Below are 16,460 nucleotides of genomic sequence, written 5' to 3'. Positions count from 1 at the left end.
AGGAGGAATGTCTTGTTGCTTTTGCAAAGAAATGAATCATTTGGGAAACTTGGGACTCAATATTCTTTCAGAAGACTTTTCTAAGGAGAGGGGTGCAGGGAGAAGTGGGGGACATGATGCCGATGTGAGACACTTGAGGAGCACAACTGGGAAATAATTTATTTGGGTGCCCTATTCCTGCATCTGGATCTTGGGGAAACCTCTCCCCAGAAGGATCCACGATCCCTGGTGGGAAAGTAACAAGGGGTGAGGGCAGATTTAAGAGCAAAGTGGCCTCAGCACTGAGCAGAACAGGCTTCATGGGCCTTATTGCCAAACTGAGGACAGTGTTCCATCCCATGGAGAAGACTTCTAGAAGAAAAAAGGAAAAGAAAAAAAGAAAAGAAAAGAAAAAAGCTCAAGCTATAGATTGGAAAAAGCTGAAAGCACCCAAATATCTGTGACTTCCATGACATTTGAAAATTTAGATTAAAGCTACCAAGAAAGAGGAAAACGAACAATGATAGTGGGGATTCTCCAGAGACAGGTAAAGACATCCCTCAAGTTGAGTCTGTCCTTTTGGCAGATGTTTGTAAGACAAAACATTAGCTCCACGGACAGAATGTTAAACCCAAAGGGAAGGAGGGATCCTTTCTTGGAAGAGCTTATACCAATTTTGTTCAGTTTTTTTTTACTCATCTGAAGGGATTGCCCAGAGAGGTGACTCACTTCTGTACCAGGGACTTTTGACGCAAAGGCTAGGAATTAATTTCCAGCTCTTGATTAGACCATAGAGCTAATTAAGCTCTACTAGACCATGCTAGAGGAAACCTTTGCTAGTCTTCAGTTTAACTCATTTAATTTGCAGGCGAGGGCCTTGAGGTCCTGCAAGACTGGTGATCATACCACTCAGTGACAGCTGAAACTGCAATCTGATGTCCCGACACCCAGCCTCATGGTTTTTTCTGTTACAACTCAAAAGCTCTTCTGGGCTGGAGGACACGCTCAGAGCTGGCTTACTTATGAAAGAACATTAAGGAAATACCAACGTTAGGTGGGGAAGTGATTTGTCCAGCTCTAAAGGAAACTTTCCAGGGACAGAAAAATAGATATGGACTAGCCTGTATTTTCTTACTACCTGTGATGGGAAGGAAGAAAGTTGAAGTTTTCAAACTCAACTTTAGACCTTATATTTATTCTAAAGTAACAATCTGCTATTAGTTTTGAGTATACCTGGTTGGCTTATTAAAACCACAGGTAATTCCAGTCCCCTTCTATGTTCAATACTGCCTGAGAAGGAAGATTAAGTTTGAGATCTTTGGGTTTTCTTTCTCATTATTGTTGAAAGGAGCACATGAGGTGGGAGGGCAGGTAGTAGAAGTTAAGAGAAATCTAGGTTATGGCTCAGTTGCTCTTCTATGTCGAGTATGTTCAGAATGCACTTTCTACAAGTCCATACAGCAGGTTCTTAAGGTACTAGAAACACAGTGGACCTCCAGGTGGGCTTGGGTGACTTGTTCTGATGGTAGGGAACCTTGACAGGACAACAGAAGGATGTGACTCAGCTTGATCTCTCCTCCCTTTCCCTTGTCTGTTTTATCCAAGTCACAATTATTTTGATGGAAATAGAGCGAAATGGAAAATGGATGCATAGGAGCAGGAGAAATAAGAACTTTTTAAAGAAAAGAACCAGAATTGGTTATCTTCACAGCTGGCCTCCAGCCCCCACCCACATGTACACTCCGTACACACCGCACCTCATAAAGACAGTCAACAAATATACCTGCTTAGCCTGTTTCTTTCTTTCTTGTTTATTGGGCTATATAGCATCTTGTCCTTGTCATTCTTTAAATTTATGACAGAAATCTTAACATAGCAATAATTGACCCAATGGTATTTTAGGAAGATGGAGTAGAAAAAGTGTGGGAAGGTAGAAAATATATATTTGTATAAATTGTATGTACATAAAGCTTCTCAAATTTCTGGGTGTTTTTTATGTTGACGGTCAGCTCAATTCAGCCTGATGTACATACTTTTATGAAGCATTTTTCTATCTTATCTCCCACTAACCTTCTCACATTCAAAAACCTCATTGTTCTCTTTATTATGTAATTTTACAGTGACTTATATTCCTATTGGATTTAAGCATTTGTACAAATATTCATTCATTTAATTATCATAATTGCAAGTGAGGGGAGGCCTTATAAAAGACACTAAATTTGGAATCAGGAAATCTATGGTACATTTCCATGTCTGACATTTACTTGTTTATTGAGATTGGATTAGTTTTAAGATCTCTTTACACCATATTTCCTTCATCAGAAGACAGAGACATGAATACTTTTCCTACCTCCTGACAAAGTTGTGGGAAGTGCTGATTGAGACCATGTGAATAAATGCAGCAAGTATTGGAAGTTTCTCAAATGTCGATATTATTACAGATAAAGAAATGAAGGCTCAGAAAGATTCACTTAGTAAATGGAGAGTCATTACAAAAGTACCTACCTTTTTTAAACCTTTTTAATTTAAATTCAATTAATTAACATATAATGTATTATTGATGTTAGAGGCACAGGCTTGTGGTTCATCAGTCTTACTAAATACCCAGTGCTCATTACATCACATGCCCTCCTTAATGCCTATCACCATTACTCTGTCCCTTCACTCCCTCCCCTCCAGCAACTCTTAGTTTGTTTCTTACGATTAAGAGTCTCTTATGGTTTGTCTCCCTCTCTGGTTTTGTTTACATTTTATACCTGAAACCATTTTATTTTTAAGAAAGTTTGAGGGCAGGGGCACCTGGATAGTTCAGTCAGTTAAGTGTCCAACTCTTGATTTCAGCTCAAGTCATGATCTCAGGACCATAAGATCCAGCCACAAGTTGGGCTCTGTGCTCAACAGGGAGTCTGCTGGAGATTCTCTCTCTCTCTGTCCCTCCCCTTTCTTGTGAGCACACATTCTTTCTCTCAAATAAATAAGTAAATCTTAAAAAAAAAAAAAAAAAAAGTCTGAGGGCTATATGTAAATGTGAATAACATCAGCTCTAAAATTTAGCTTGAGGCTGATCTGAGAAAATGGCCAGATAGCTAAATGACTCCATCACATAAATAAGGACAACTAGCCTCTTCATTTTTTTTCACATTCAAATAAGTGGATTTTTTCAACTAATTAACATATAGTGTATTCTTAGTTCCAGAGGCAGAGTTTGGTAATTCATTAGGCTTATATAATAACCAGTGCTCATTACATCACGTGCCCTCAATGTCCATCACTCATTTACCTCATCCCCCCACCCACTTCCCTTCCAGCAACCCTCAGTTTGTTTCCTATAGTTAAGAGTCTCTTATGGTTTATCTTCATCTCTGATCTCATCTTGTTTTATTTTTCCCTCTCTTCCCCTATGATCCTCTGTTTTGTTTCTTAAATTCCACATATGAGTTAGGTCATATGGTAATTGTCTTTCTCTGATTAACTTATTTTGCTTAGCATAATACCTCTAGTTCCATCTGTCTTTGCAAATGGCGAGATTTCATTTTTTGATGGCTGCATAGTATTCCATTGTAGGTATATACCACATCTTCTTTATCCATTCATCTGTTAATGGACATCTGGGCTCTTTCCATAGTTTGGCTGTTGTGTGGACATTGCTGCTATGAACACTGGGGTGCAGGTGCCCCTTCGGATCACTGCATTTGTATCTTTGGGGTAAATCCTTAGTAATTGCCAGGTCATAGGGTAGCTCTATTTCCAATTTTTTGAGGAACCTCTATACTGTTTTCCCAAGTGGCTGCACCACTTGCATCTTTAACATATGTTTTTATATTAGAAATTTAGACCTTACACATAAGGGTCTTGTTAATGTTTTTAAAACTTGACACTACTAATTTGAATAAAGTAAAATTTAAATAAAGTTTTCAGTCAGCAGAAAAAATTTCCTCCCTATGTAACAAGATAAACTGTGGAGACCCAGGTGACATTTACCCAATAGCAGCCACTGTAATTCCTATTTATTCAGCGCTTCAGATGTTTCTTAGTGTGACCATGGCCTTATTATACAAATACTTGAAATATATTTCTACCACTAGATGGAGACATAACCATAAGTGATCAAAGTTCACTTGCCTATTTAAAAGAAGGGGAAAAAGCACCTCAGCCTCCAATAATTGTATATGGAAAGGAACATATACATCAGTAATACAATGTGATAAGTTTTTTGACATTATTATATACTTGTTTAAATTTTTACTATTTTACTAATATGAAAGCTTGACATGTGTAAGTGTTCCAGATAATTTCCAGATGCCGTATTAATACCTTAAGTCTCTGGGACTGAACTACAGAAGATGGTCAGTTGTAAGAACAGAATAAAGTCAAACCGCATACATAAAGTTATTAGAAAGTGTCTAGAATCTAGTTTTCTATTTAAGAATGGTAAAAGATCTAATAAAAACTATTTTTTAAAATATTTTATTTATTTGACACAGAGAAAGAGAGGTTCCCAAGTAGGCAGAGAAGCAGGCAGGAAAATCTTACTTTTATGATCTATATCCTATAAAAATGTATGTTTTCATTTATAAAAAACATATATACACATATAAGCACTTAATGTACAGAAAAACACTTCCATTGTAGACAATAACCAGAGAAATAATAAAGGAAGATGTTGCTAGTTTGAAGGTAGTCTTGAATCTACAGAGTGAAAGGAGCTACAGAATTTTAGGCAGAATTGATGAAGCAAATGCATCCATCTAGGCTTATTTTGGAAAAAAAAATCTTTAAATTGCATGACAGAAAGTAGCGCTATATAATAGTTTTTATTAGAGGGGCACCTGGGCAGCTTAAGATTTTATTTATTTATTTGACAGACAGAGATCACAAGTAGGCAGAGAGGCAGGCAGAGAGAGAGGGGGATGCAGGCTCCCCGCTGAGCAGAGAGCCCGATGCGGGGCTCGATCCCAGGACCCTGAGATCATAACCTGAGCCGAAGGCAGAGGCTTTAACCCACTGAGCCACCCAAGTGCCCCTAAAATTCTGTAGCTCTTTTCACTCTGTAGATTCAAGACTGCCTTCAAACTAGCAACATCTTCCTTTATTATTTCTCTGGTTATTGTCTACAATGGAAGTGTTTTTCTGTACATTAAGTGCTTATATGTGTATATGTTTTTATAAATTAAAACATATACATTTTTATAGGATATAGATCATAAAAGTGAGTTTTCTAGGTTAAACATTATCTGTTTTTAAATATGATCATTACTGCCAGATTACCGTCCAATTGTTGAAACAGACACTACTATCACTGTTGCGGAAGTCTGCTTTAACAAAATGTTTTTAACACTGAATGCTTTAAATTTAGCCAATCTGATGAATGAAAATTAATCTATAATTTTTTATTTGCACATCTTTGAATACCTGTGAGATTGAACTTCTTTCCATATTTTTATTGGGTGTGTGTAATTTTTCCTCTGTAATTGTGTATTTGTTGGCTTATCCAATTTCTTATTTGAATGTTTATCTTTGTAATTGTAGAATTCATTTTATATTAGATATTAGTTTGTTATCTATTATATTGGTTGCAAATTATTATCTATTGGTCTCTCTAGCTTACATTTATAATGATTTATGCCATATATAATTTTGAAGGTAATCAAATATTTTCCTTTAGAACTTTTGGTTTCCTGGTATTGTTCAAGTTTATTCAATTGTTATTCTCAATTCTTACCACATATATATACTTTCACATAAAGATAATAAAATGATACATATTTATATTTTAGATGCTAAATCTACCTGGATTTTACTTATGTAAATGATATGGTGCAGCAATCCTTTTGTCTTCCAGAACAATATGCATTTATGCCAGCCTCATTTTTATAAAATACTCTGTTCTTTTTCTATTGAATTAAAATATCAAGTTCATCCTAAATTATGTTTTGGTGTCATGTTACTGTTTCATTTCAGTCTATTGGTTTATCTATTCTGAAATATGTATTAGTACCTTTCATGATTAATTTAATTTTATAATTTGACAAGTATTGTTTCAAATAAAGATTTAAAACAATAGCTATTATGAAATTACAATAAATCTTAAAATCAGCGTAACTCCTGCACTCCTGACATTGAAGATAAGCAATTTCACTTGTTTCTCTTTCTGAGGCCCCAGAAATGGTAGAGCTAGGTGATTCCTAGTTTTCCTGAAACCTAAACACAACACAGGGCTTTTTTTTTTTTTTTTAACACAGGGCTTTTTTAAAAAATAAATTTTCCATGATGAATAGTTCCATTGTCTTGATTTTTTTTTTTTTTGGTCTTACAGTAAATAATTGTTTTCTCGGAGCAGTGTGGCATACTGTCTTATTATAAATTACCTAAACTTAGAAAGACCTTTGTCTCTGAATGGGACTTTCAGCAGGGGAAAGTCTGGGTTGGCTGCTTAACTGTGTGCTCGCCTGGTTGGAATGTATTTCTCCCAATCTCCCCCCCAAAAAGAGTCTCAGAACTGTATTATGTAAAAGTCATCCTATGGTTTGTAACATATTCCCTAAAAGTATGGGCTTCTGTTGGTTCCTTTAATAATAATAGCCTTGGTTGTAATATTTAAATTCATATCTGTTTTGTCAAAGATATAAATTCTTGTGAGCCGGGATGCCTGGGTGGCTCAGTCAGGTCAGTGTCTGACTCTTGATATCAGCTCAGGTCACCATCTCAGGGCCATGGGTTTGAAGCCCTGTGTTGGGCTCCATGCTGGGCATGGAGTCCGCTTAAAATTCTCTCTCTCCCTCTCCCTCTGCCCCTACCCCCTCTAAATAAATAAATACTTGTGAGCCTTACTTTTAAGGAAGAGCTTTGACATTTTCTTTTTTCCCATTATTCAAAAGATAAAGTAAAATCGGCAGTCTTGTTTGATTCCTTATTCAAACAGAGAAATAAGAGTCCTTATCCCTTTTAAATTAACAACCCTCTGGGGACTGAATGATTAAACTGAGGTGGAGTGCAGGCTAACAGAGCTAGGACTAACCTCCATCTGCGGCTCAGAGGGAAGACCATCTGTCTGCTGCCATCTGTCCCAGCAGCTGGTTGTCACTGAGATTGGATCCGTAGAATTCAGATTTTTTTTTTTTTTTAATGACATGAGGACATCTGCAAGCCTTTGAACTTAAAGAAAAATGATTAAACTGCTTAATTTCCCGTTTCTCATTTGATACTTTACCTATGAAACTGGTTAGAACCTTGGTCTGGTTAAAGGCAGGAAACAGGTGTTTTTTTCTTAGGGGAGCTGAGGGTCCAGCAGAGCGAGGTTTTGTTTCTGTACTGCAGGGGGCCGGCAGCCAAGCAAGGGAGCTCTGTGGACACACAGGGCACTGCCACCCCCTGGTGGCTAACCACACTTGGTGACGGATGGTCTCTTCTAGAAGCAAGCTCACTCAGGGCAGGGATAGGCACTGCAGAGTTGAATGCCTCTCCCACCCCTGGCTCAGTGTTTGGTATTTCTTTTTTCTTTGGACAAAAAAGGATGTCCGAACCTCCACTTTGTCGCCCAAGCATTTGATGAAATTGTACTACTGAAGCTGATCTGTTGTTTCTTCCCTGAGTGAAAGTCCATGAATTAAGACAGGGAGAGGGGAATCCAGGGGAAATTCATGAATCCTAAACAGGGTCTCCAGCCTTCTAGAAGCACTTTGTTTTCAGGGTCCACATATTTCCTGAGAAGTGAAAGGGGAATGAAGACAACCCTGATATATTCTGAATATAACCCAGTTCCCAAGGAGGGAATGTTGATCAAGAACCGTTTATGTGCCTAGTTCTTTAGTAGAAAGACAATAATGTTTTCCAAATGCAATGGTGTATTAGTACAAAAAGACCATTAAATGCATATATAAATCAGAGAAGAGTCTCTAAGACTTCAAAAAATATAAGAAATCAAGATAACATTCCTAATGTTTTAAATGTGCTCTTTCTGATATAAAAGCAAAAACAATAAAACAAGAGAAACCTCTCTAGTTCGAAGAAATTGGAACTACCTATTTTGCAATCATTGTGTTTGCAAAGAAACATTTATATTTATATAGGATATATATAAATTTATATGATTTATATATGATAAAGAAATGAATATTCGGGGGACAAAGTCTTAATTTTTTTTTCTATTTGAAAATGTTGCCTTCCAAATAAATATACTGGCTTATTCAAATGTTCTAACACCACTGGCTAAAGATAATAGTATAGTTTGATGAGAGGAGAAATAGCATACATACACGTTAGCTGTGTTGAAAAATCTAAATTAAAAATTAAAATGTTTTTCTGCCCTGGTACAAATATTTTCTATCCTTTCAGGGGTTTGGGGTGAGGAAAAGGAAAAGGTACAGTTTAATGGCCTCTTTGTTTCTGCTGAAAATAATAAATTAATCAGCAACATTCCAATAATCAATAGTCATGAAAAGGCCAAAGGAGGAAAACAAATATGGAAGGCATTAGGCCTGAATTGGTTCTTATTGTAAAAAGACAACATTTAGAAATATAATATACAATAAAATAACTTTAGAAATGCACTTTATTTTTACTTATATTTAATTTAATAAATACACAGCATATTGGGCCAGGCACTACTCTCAGCACCCTACAAATATTGGCAGATTTCATTCCTATAAAAAATCTATAAGGTCCTACCAGAAGACTTATAGATGAGGAAACAGAAATGTTAAAAAACTTGCACAAAATCATACTGCTAGAGATCTCAATATGCTTTTCAGTTTATAAAAATGTTCCTTTAAAATATATGAATGCAAAATTATTTAGTAATTATTTAGTAAACACAAAATAAATTGTGAATACTGTATTTAACTGCTGTATTAGTTGGCGCTACCGTATCCAGATACCATACACAACAGAAACTAATTTTTTCACCATTCTGGAAGCTGGAAGGCTAAAATCCAACTGCCAGCATGGCTGGTTTTGGTGAGGGCTCTCTTCCTGGCTCACGGTTGGCCACCCTCTCACTGTGTCTTCGTATGGTGTGGTCAGTGGGGGAGATGGAGAGAGAGGGCTCGCTTTCTGGTGTCTCTTCTTATAAGGGCACCAATCCTATCATGAGGGTCCTGTCCTGTGACCTCTTAACCCTAAGTACCTCCCAAAGGCCCAATCTCCAAACACCATCCCACTGGGGAGTTAGGGCATCAACAAGTGATAACTCGACACTCGCACCATGAAATGACCATTGAGACTCTACTACACTCAGCAACTCCTCCTGAATGTGTAAAGACCAGTTGTTTTTGGTGTAGTTTGTATGTAACTATATATTTCATGTACTTCTTTTTATAGCACTGCATTGAAGAAGCTGAGTTTGTGTTATTCTTGGATTACATCTACTAAGATTATTTACATCCTTCCAGTTTAAGGCTGTAGACGATCAACCACACAGCCCTGGGGCTTGTAAATATGTGTGTGGGCCTCACACACACATGTGACAGCCCTCACCTATTTGTTCCAACTGTGGTGATACCTCTAGCACCTTTGGAATATGGTACCTGGGGATGGCGAGAGTAGTAGCAGATATCCTTTATCTTCTGCGCCCCCTTGGTGGCACCCAGGACAGTCACTTCCTCCCTCTGCTGGCCCATGTGAAGGCAGATCTCCAGGGGTGACCACTTCTATCTCCCCCTCAGAATTTTCCAGACTGTTGCTCCACAAAACCAATGACCCTTCCTTTCAATGCCCTCTCTTGCCTCCAACTCACTTGGAGATGCAATGCTGTCCTTGCTCAGTGTTAGGCCATGCTGGGAAGAGATGGGTAATTTTTGCATTAATGGGTTGCCTTTTTACTCCCTCCACAGCCCCCTAGCCTGTCCTTACAGCTGAAGGCAAGGTATGGAAGGCAGAGATGCAGTCTACATTGAAAGAGGTTCCATTCCAAGAATGCAGTGATGGTAACCTAAAGAGTCATACCATAAGATTAAGACATACCACAAACCATAAACTCCAAAGGGTAAATACAATGCAATTGGAAAATGAAGTATTATTTACATTTTCACTGCCTGGAAAATGGAAAACACGTTTGTGTTGTGCATCATCAATGAAGCACGGTAACAACCTTTGAATGTCATTGGAAGTCAGTGTTCACAGGTGGCACAATGAATGATCAGCATAATCAACAGTGACAGGATTAAAGATGCACATTAGGGAACCACAGTAAGAAGAAGACCTATATCAAGATAAATAGGTTCTAAACAACTATGGCATTGTAAGTAGGAACAATGTTGCCAACTTTTCCTGCCATGAGGAACTATAAAGCTACCCAGGAGTAGCACACTGGGCACATTTAGGAATAAAACAATGTAGGGGATCTAGGATACAAACAGAGAGAGATGGTCCCTGGACACTATGAATAATTTCATGTGCATGGATTAGACAATAAACACATAAAAAAGTACTTTTCCTCTACCTACCATTCTAAATTTTCATCAATAAATGACTATACCTCACATGGAACCAGGAATTTTGTAATCCGTTTTTAAGCCAAATTACATTTATAGGCAAGGGATTCTCAAAAAAAAAAAAAAAAAATTGCTTGGAGCCCTGCACACAATGCTTCTGTGTGGAAACTGAGCTTAGTCTAACCTCACTAAAGAATTTTGAAGAGAATGACTAATCAGGTGAACTAGTTATACTGTTAGGGGCAAACATAGAAGATTTTGGTAAGGAATTATGAAGATAAGAATATCAGAACAAGCCTGACAAAGAATTAGAAAAGACTCCGGGCACCCGGGTGGCTCAGTTGGTTGTGTCCAGACTCTTGGTTTAGGTGCAGGTGGTGAGATTGAGCCCCGCATTGGGCTCTGTGCTCAGTGGGGATCCTGTTTTCTGGTTTTTCTCTCTCCCTTTCCTTTTGCCCCTTCCCCTCTCAAGTAAATAAATACAAATCTTAAAAAAAAAAAAAAAAAGGAATTAGGAAAGGCTGGAGTGTCAGACTTCACTCCATGTAACCACTGATGCAAAATAAATCCTGTCTAGTAAAACTAGGACAATGTATACAACTGTAGTTTTAATTTTATGTAAATAGAGCAGAAAATCCTCCACAACTCTGTGGCCATTTGTTGGCTATCTGCATGTATTCCTACTTGTATTATATTTGCTTTTCTCAATAATAAAATCAGCTACTTCTCTATTTCTCAATTAGCATGTTTGTTTGGGTCTTGATTTCTCCCTCCTCCAATACTTTTAACTGTTTTCATATCCGGGCACAAATAGAAAACTGTGATATTTCTATGTCATCCAATGATAAACTGAAGGTACACCTGGGAACACCTATTTAGGGCAAGATGAAAAAATTCTTACATTAAAAATATCACATAGTTATGATAAGAATAATACAATACAAGAATCAGGAAAGGTCTTGTATATTGAATGTATATGAAATTTCCAAATGAAATATTCTCAAATTTTTAAATGAGAAACTTCAGCTTTCTCACTTATGTAGCTTTTATATAACTTTTTATATAGAATTTTGTTCTTGCAATGCTCTATATAATTCCCGATCATGAATCTTTAATGATCTTTTCAAAAGCTTGATGATCACTATCAATGAGAAATTTTTCTTGTACAGTTTGAAATGTTTTTTGACCATTCACAATTTATAACACCTGAAATTACAGTTGAGGGGTAAGAGGGTAAGAGGGGTAAGAGGATGACTTCCTACACAGTAGAAAATCCCCATATAACTTTTGACTCCCCCAAAACATAACTACAAATAGCCTAGTGGTGACCAGAAGCCCTACCAATAAACATAGTCAATTAATAAATATTTTAGATGTTATATGCATTATTTACTGTATTTTTATAATAAAGAAAGCTAGAGAAAAGAAAATGTTAAGAAAAGCATAAGGAAAAGATAATACATTTACAGTACTTTATGGCAAAAAAAAAATCACATGTAAGTGGATTTATGTACTTCCAACCCATGCTGCTCAAGGAAAGCTCAACTATGTATATTTTTCTTTGACTTAATATTTTAAATTTACAAATATTGCATCATTCTGACATGTCTTTCTTTTTCTTTCGACATTTCGTTTTTCACACATTGTTCTTAGTAATTCTATTTTTCAACAGTGGTGGCCTAAGATTTGGACTAATCACTAAGAAGTAACCAAGGGAACTGGATTTAAAACATTAGAAATTGTCTTAAACCCATTGATAAGCCAACAAAACAGCATGCGGATTGCCAGACTTAACTCTGATTGTAAAACTGAACCCAGGAAAGAAAAAGAAAGTATCAGTAACAAAATCAAATCTGCCGTAGGGTTATTTACTGATATCAGAAAACTTATGTTTATCCTTTTAATTTCATGGGTCCAGGGACTTGTAAAGGATTCTACCCTCAGGTTCAGAGTGAACCAAAATAAACCCAGCCTTTCCTGACCCTAACCCCAGAAGATTGTAGGGAAGATTGCCATAGTGTTGAATGAAACAGAAGAAAGTAAAAAATGAATAGAAACATAAAAACTTAACCCTGAGAATTAGTGGCAATCGTCCAGTCATGGTGAGGATTCCCAGCCCAAGTTCTCAAGACCTGGGTGGGTCAGGAAAGCTCATGTTCTAAATGTGGTTTAAGGTAGTACCCAGATGATCCTGCCAAATAAATTTGGTATATGGTAAACTAAAGTATCTCTGGAAAGAGTAGCTTTACCCTATGCCTTAGGGAATCCCAACAACTAATTCTGTAAAGGCAACCGGGCACACAAGGAAATAATCCCCAGTGAGTGAGAACCTGCAGAAATAAGGGAAAGAATGAGATGGTGAGTAGGAGGTGAAGAAACAGATCAGGATTGAGAATTCAATTTAGTAAATTACTTGGCAGTGGCAACTACCCCGTAGTATGCAGTGGAAGCAAACAGATCAGAAGCCCACTGAGTTTTTGAGGGAACTGTATAGTCAAAGAAATTGAGATCTTGGACTTAGAAGACCTTTGGCTGGTCAAGTTTTGGGTGCTCCAAATTTCATGCACAGTCAGTAGGCTGCACAGCTGTATACTCCAAGGAGAACAGAGTCCACTCTGGTCCATGCATGGTCATTCTGAAGTGGCCGTGGAGGAAAATGAACAAAAAGGAACCTCCCGAGGGCACATCTGCAATACTAGTGACAAAGGGTATTGGCTATAATGTGACTTCCTGAGAATATAGGAATCCGGGGGGGGGGGGAGCAGAACACATGGGATTCCTAAACCCTTCCTGATATTCCATACATAGATATGTTTCGACCAGCAGAGTTGCAAGTGCTGTGAAAGGTAATTTCATACAATGACTCTCATTCCAGGGTCACTTTATGTATTTCTAGATTCCTCTCCATTTTTGCACTAAGAAGAGCTAAAACTTACCGAGCCCTTCCTATGTGGTTGGCACTATTCTAAACTTTATGTTTATTAACTTAATTCTCATAGCAATTCTATGTATTCCCACTTTACAGATGGAAAGGCACTTTATAGATAGATAACTAAGGTACATAGACAAGGAATTTTTCTAAAGTCACACAGTTGTTAAATGGCAGGGGTCTGATTTGGCTCAGGCTGTCTGTCTCCAAAATCTATGCTCTTAACGACTTAGCTATCCCACTTCTCAGGGTGGAGTCAATTACCTCTCACCTCCTCAAGGGCTTTGGAGATACTTCCTTCTGTCTCCTGCACCATATCCATCAGCATACATGATATAATTTTCCCCATATTCTAAAATAAAATCTCCCTTGAGCATACAGTATGTTCCAGCAAACATTTCTCTGCCCGAACTTTTTGGTAAAACTTTTCAGAAAAGTTGTCCGTATTCATCTGCATTGGCTCTCTTCAATCTCTCTCATCCCAGTCTTTGTTTTAGCCCTTCCCCCTAACCTTTTCATTACAACCACCCCACTGAAAGAGCTTTGGTCAGGGCCGCCAATGACCTTCATATTGTAAACCCTAATGTTGCATGTAAATCTTCATCCTGTTTTTTTCATTTGGGTTCATTGAAACATGTTCTCTTACTGATGACTCCCAAATATAGATCTCAAGCCTAGACCCCTCTTCAGAGCTCCCGATTTATATTTTTGACACTTTTACAACATCTTCACTTTGATGTCTAAAAGGCATCTCGAACTTACCATGTGTAAAAACTAACTATTGATCTTTCTGTTACAAAAGTCTTCCCCAAGGGAAGTAAGGTTAGGAAAGAGAGACCATTTCCTTTTTGTTGCTTAAGCTAAAACCCTTGGTGTCATCCTCAATTACTCTTCCCTTTTTAACTGCACACCTAATCCCTTACAAATCCTGTTAGTCCCAACTTCAAAATATAACATTATACATCCCATCACTCACCTCTGAGTCCTTACCTCCCCCACCCTTGAAACTGTCAGGATGCTTGGATCAGAGACTTTGAGCAACACAGGTCTTCTTTGTTGTTCATAGGAATCTTCTCTCTTCCTGATTCTGCTTCTACCTACCTCACCACAGCTTAATTAGTCCGTGTGGAGAGTACAGGATTTCAGAGAAGAATAGCAAGAAAGAGAGTTGTCTTTAACTGGTTCTGCTTCCACAGGGTGTGATGTTCCCATGTAGCAAGGAAGACCAAAATTTGACTACCTGCTTGGAATCGAAAGAGAGAAAACTATAGGGAAAAAACATTTTAGTAAATTGCCCTGCTAAAGTGAAAGAATAGTTACTCTTTTTGAAGAATATATGGGGAACTTGAGAGGGATGGAAGTAGACGCAATGGGAATTAAGGAAAAGAATACCACCATTTCTCAAGATGGAGGCACGTGGAGTATGAAAATGAACCAGTCATCACTGGGGTAGTTTGCAAAGGAAGCTTTGACTTTACGGAAGAGGCTGTTTTTAATTTAGGCAAAGGGGTGGAGGGAACATTCAAGTTGTTTGAATAGAAAACAAGGCATTTCCACTCCACTTTGGCATTAACCAAATTTAAAAAAAAAAAAAAAAAGCTAGGGTGTGGTAAGACAAAAATTGTTAATGTTTAAGTGTTCCATGAAATCTGATAGTGATAGTAGGTTAAATAAAATAAAAGGCAAATTTCTGTGGTAAGCAAGTATAATTTCCTGCAACAAACCAGCATCAGTCTCAAAAGTAAAGGCGACACAATCTTTGCAATCAAAGCATAATCTCAAAGGAGAGCTTACCTTGGGAAAAAAATAAAATGATTCAAGTTCATGACAACAGGACACAAAGTAGTTATAAGTCCTAAAAGAAAATGCCATTACCCACAATATGCCTACTGTTTATATCATTTTCTTCAAGATAACTGTTAAATTTTTTTTTAGCTTTACCTTTGTCTAAATAATAAGATACACAGGCTAACTCAATGTATTGTATTGTTCAAGTTCAATATTTCCCAATGTCTAAAATTCTTGCTATTATAAACCTGTGTTCATTGATTCTAACTTTAAATTTAATCAAGGCAGAATGTATATTTGGAACTTAATGATTTTTACTTCTCCAGTAAACACAAGTCTTCTCCCTGAGACCTTCCTACTTTGAACCCGCTGCATTGTTTGCAGGCTCTATTCCTGCTTGGCAAATCTCTTTTCTTCTACCATAATTCCCATCCCATCTTGAATGCCCCTCTGCCCACCACTCACCCATACAGCAAAGATAGCTCAGGCACGCTGTGTATTCCATACAGGTGATTACTACAATGCTTGTAATTCTACACTCTTTCTCTCAGTAAGTGTTAGTTTTGGTTTCCCTGTGATAGAATATAAGCAAATTGAAGGCACCACTGTATGGTAGTGACCTTGACAAGCTCACACCTACACATGGTGACCTGCTCATAGTAAGCTCTCAGGTATTTTTCTGAATGACTGAATTGGTGTTATCCTTGCTACCACCCTAGGAAGCACCAGACTGTCACAGTGTAGGCAGAGGAGGCTTTCCCATTTAACAAATGAATCAGTTGTTGTATATGTGGCTATACACAGAACTTTCAGGAGAGTTAAAAGAATTTCCAAATACTAGAAACTATTAGGAAATTCTTGTTAATCTGATTAGTTGTGACAATGGTAGCTAGGTTGAAAATACATCCTTATTATTAGAAATACATATTGAATTATTTATAGCAAAATACCATGATGTATATGGAATTTAAAATACTCCAAGAGCAAAACAGATGAAGCAATATGAGAAAATAATTATTGTTAAATTTAGTTATGTGTATATTCTAGTCTATTCCAACACTTAAATATAACTGGTAAGATGATAAGAATGTATAATAATCTAGAAATTAATATGATTGCCCTTAGGTAAATCAGTAATAAGGGACGCAACTCTATTATGAGACTATGACGTGCTTGACAAAGTACAATATGGTATAATTTCAAAGTAAATGAAAATGTTTCACCCCAGGAGAAGCAAAGGATAGCGTTCTAAAATACTTACAGGAGGCAGGAGAAATATCTATAATTTAGAAATAAATTATTTATATCCAAGAAAATAAATTTCAAATACTACA

This window comes from Martes martes (assembly GCF_963455335.1).
Source record: "Martes martes genome assembly, chromosome: 15".
Taxonomy (NCBI): domain Eukaryota; kingdom Metazoa; phylum Chordata; class Mammalia; order Carnivora; family Mustelidae; genus Martes; species Martes martes.
Note: the sequence above shows the minus strand (reverse complement) of the source record.